At 45.6% G+C, this 4,399-nt stretch overlaps 1 pseudogene; it reads left to right on the top strand.

The window, feature by feature from the left end:
* The first annotated feature begins 2,982 nt into the window (after positions 1-2,982).
* Positions 2,983-3,196, top strand: LOC102835198 (annotated as a pseudogene).
* The last annotated feature ends 1,203 nt before the right edge of the window (positions 3,197-4,399 follow it).

Raw genomic sequence — 4,399 nt, forward strand, 5'->3', positions numbered from 1 at the left:
TGGCTGAGAATCAAACCTGGGTCTCCTGCATAGAAGGCAAGGATTCTACACTGAACCACCATCCTCCTATAGCCATGGTAATCTTTCCAAAACATAAATCTGATGGTATCTCCTCCAACACGTTCGTTTCTCAGCTCCCCATTGCCCACAACAGACTAGTCCACGCTGTTGGAGAGGATCAGGCTTGTCAGGACTCGTCTACCATCACTTACTGCTCCAGGGCCCTGATAACCACTCAATCCCACACCCTCACCTCTCCCTCCAGGTCTTGGAGTACCCCTTTCTAGAATGCCTGCATGACCTTTCCTCACCTGCATTGCTGCCTCTTTTCCTGGCTAACTGCACCTCATCTTCAAGACTCCACTCAGAAATGCCTTCCTGCTAGGGAAGCCTTCCTTCCCTGTTCTCCCAATTTTGCCTAAGTTAGATGTTCTCCTCCCTTCATGCTTCCTGCCGTGTCTTCAAGCAATAGGCATGTCCATGTATTAGAGCACTTGTCACACTGAATTGTCATCCTCTGCTTTATGGTCTGCCTCAACAACTACAGCATGAGTTCCATAACAACAGGAACAATGTTCTTTCCACTGCTGCCTTCCCATACACCTGGTATACAGAGGGACTCAATAAATGAAGTCCAAAGACACTGCCCTGTAGAATGGTCATCAGCACTCTGAACATTGAGTTCCTGTCTTTCTGGACATCCTATCTCCTCAATGACCTTTGTAGAAATGTTCTCTTCTGGGCTCCAGATCTTTTTCCTTCTCCCTCCCCTAGCTTTTTCTCTCCCCCTGTCTCCTTGCTTATAAGAATCATATTTACTTGTCAAACTGAAGCTTTAAATATTTTCATTTCTCTGCTTCAGGGAAAGCACACACCTGGTCCCATCCACTTCCTTTGAGTGGCCCATCCATCTCCTCTCCAGTTCCATTCACCTTGTCTCAATTCCTGTACTTCTAACTCCACCAGGGCTTGGGAAGGGTCTCTTTACCCTCCTCCACCATGTAAAGGGACAAGAACACCCCTTAGAGGGATTGGCCTCCGGTCCAAGCAATCCAGATTCTGGCTCCACAAGGACTCCTCCAGTGGGGCTGCCCACTGACAGACTCATTCCCTTCATAATTTTACTCTGATCAATTGCCAGAGTTCAACCAGACCTCTCAGGGAGGTTCTTGTATTTCCTATTTGCACCAGTTCTTGGCAGAGAATGAATGCCTGACATTTTCAGCCCTCTGAGTGTATTTCAAACAGTATTCTTCTTAGTACTTCTTCTAAGCATCAAGGCACAGAAGGTTAGAAACTGCATGTGGGCTGTGGTCTTGTACCACCAACGCCACTTGCATTGCCAGGATTCAAGAGCCTCCTTCGTAAGAAGCAGAGGGCGTGGAAGATTGGTTCAGCAAAGGGTGAAGATGACAAAAATCGTCTAGAGGGAATTATGACTGCATAGGATAGAAAGGGGCTTTTCTAGCTCTTATATGGACCACCAATAACTGATTTGCAGGGACAGTATGGTCAAGGCCAGTTACCTGTGTGGGTATAACCAAGGATAGAGTCTGGTCCTGAGATCCAAAGACTGAATCATAAGTTGGTCGAAGCAAAGAGACTACAGTAGTCAGGGTCCAATGTGGAAAAAGAAAACCACTCTAGGATTTCGAACACAGAGCATTTAATACAGAGGATTGGTCACGCTAGAAATGGAAAAGATAAAAAGTTTAATAAAGTGTTACAGATTGAATTGTGTGCCCCGAACAAAAAGATAAGTTAAAGGCCCAACCCCCATACCAGTGATTGTGATCTTGCCTTGTTTAGATATAGGGTTTCACTTTGATGTGACCAGTTAAATTAGCAAGGTTGTACCCAAATGGGGTTGGTTATAATTGTGTATGACTAGTGTCTTATAAAAGAGGAGAATAGATGCAGAGACAGAAACACAGGAGAACATAGCAAGTGGAGATGCCAAGGGACACCAAGAAATACCTGGGGCTACCAGAAACTGGAGGAGACAAGAAAGGATCTTCCCCTAAGGGCAGACAGAGAGAGAAAGAAAGTGAGGTAGAGAGCATCATCTTACCAATGCCCTGAATTTGAACTTCCAGTCTCCCGAGCTGTAAAAGAATACATTTCTGTTCTTTAGAGCCACACACTTTATGGTATTTTGTTATGGTAGCCCTAGGAGACTAAGACACAGGGCTCATGGAACAACTCAAAATTTAGCAATGGCAGGAAGTCAGCTTCCCCTCGAGGGCTGTAGGGTTCCTAGCCCCAGAAGCCAGGGCTATCCAACAGGAGTCATCAAGACCATAGTAACTGAACAGGGAGTTAGAACTATTACCAGGGAATGCCCACCCCACCCAGAGCAGAGAGAGTCGAATAAATACCCTGACTTCTCCCTTCCCCCACGCTCTAATCTTCTAATCTCCTAGACACAGGCAAAAACCAGTGGCAAGAGAACCTGACAAACAGTTTCCCAGAGATACACAGGGAGTGAGTCTGAAAGCAAAGACAATGACCAGATCAGAAACCAAAGGCCAGTGATGCCCCAGGAGTTCATGTATCCCTCTTGGTTCTTCTTGGTGTTTCATAGTTTTCAGCTGTATCTTTCCTCAGCTTCCATCCTTCTAGACTAAAGAGCTTGTCCCCACAAGGCAGTCTCCTGTGACCATCCTATGGGCTCGATTAAGTTTACAATCTCTAAACACTTATTAAGGAGCTCTAGTAGCGTAATGGTTATGAATCGGACTGCTAACCTCAAGGTCGGCAGTTCGAAACTACCAGCCGTTCTGTGGGAGAAAGATGAGGCTTTCTGCCTCAGAAACCCTGTGCAGGGTCACTATGATTCGGAACTGACTCCATGGTACTTAGTAACAACAAACAATTATTATGCACCAAATATGTGCCAGGCATTTGCTGGGCAGTGAGAGGAAGGGAGCTTCCAAAGAAATAGATATAGTCCATCCTCCTCACTTCTTGTCACCAGCAGTCATGCCTCGCAAAATTGAGGAAATCAAGGACTTCCTGCTCACAGTCAGACGAAAGGATGCCAAATCTGTCAAGATCAAGAAAACTAAGGACAATGTGAAGTTTAAGATTCAGTGCAGCAGATAACCTCTACATCTTGGTCATCATGGATAAGGAGAAGACGGAGAAGCTGAAGCAGTCTCTGCCCCCAGGTTTGACAGTAAAGGAGCTGAAATGAATCAGACATGCTGATGTGAACTGCAATTAAAAAAATTTTTAATCTCGAAAAAAAGGAAGAAAGCAAAGAAGAAGATGTAATTCTTGCTCTCAAGCAACTCACAGTCTGGGGAACGAGGGTAAGATATGTACACAGTTAGTTACCCATAATAGGAAATAAATAACATATGTGGACCCAGAAAGGTACTCTGCCTGGGAAAATGGGAGAAGGCTTCTAGCACGTGATAATGTCTGAACTGGATCCTGGGTGAGAAGGGGTTCATTGAGCAGGAAAAAGGCATTCCAAATAGAGGGAACCGTCTAACCAATGACACCAACTTGATGACAAAATGTGGTAGTTGAGGGACACTGAAAGGTAAGGCTGAAGCAAAGAGTGCACAGGGAGAAGGGTACAGACAGGGCTCGGAATGTGGGCTGAGGTCAGAGTGTGAAGGCCACTGAGAACCACCTGGGCAATCCCTGAAAGGTTTAAACCAACAGTGTGATACGATTCGGGCTTGTATCCTAAAGAGATCTCACTGGCTTCCCATGGATAGGATGAACTGGCATGCATGAGATTGGAGGCTGGTAGAAGACTTTGGGAAGAGATTATTATAGTAGTCCAGAGAGGAAATCATAAAGAACTGGCCCAAGACAAGGGCAGTGGGGATGGAGAGGAGAGGCAGACCCAGGAAATGGAGAGGTCTTAGAGATCTTGGAGATGGGTGTGAGCAACAGTGGAGGAATGTAGGTCCCTAGTGAATGGCCCTTCACTGGGCTTCTGCTGTCGGAGTGTGCTTCCAAGGTGCTATGTAGATCAGATGCGAGCCCAGAATGCTGAGGGTGGGTGCTCTTGAGTTTGTACAAAGAGAAGGAGACTTGCCTTTTGGTGCCTAATGTCCTGCCTGATGGTACCTGGCCTTAGGAACCCTTTTTTGCTGCAGATGTACACTGGACATTGACATCAGTTCGCTGCATCACTTAAAAGCTTTCAAACTTTGAGTTATTTTTCCCAAATCACTTCCTGTATTCACCTCCTGAATCATCTACTTTGGTGATCTTGAAGTGTTAGCTCTTAACCCACTAGTTTCTGAGCCGGACATCACAAACCTGTTTTCCCTAGGTCCTACTTATTAAACCACAATCTCTGGTCTTAGGAACCTGGCAACCTGGTCCTTACTCTATATTTTGTTCCTGAGTCTTCTCTTCTCTCTTTCTGTTCTAA

Source organism: Chrysochloris asiatica, unplaced genomic scaffold, assembly GCF_000296735.1.
Source record: "Chrysochloris asiatica unplaced genomic scaffold, ChrAsi1.0 scaffold00054, whole genome shotgun sequence".
In the NCBI taxonomy this organism is placed as follows: domain Eukaryota; kingdom Metazoa; phylum Chordata; class Mammalia; order Afrosoricida; family Chrysochloridae; genus Chrysochloris; species Chrysochloris asiatica.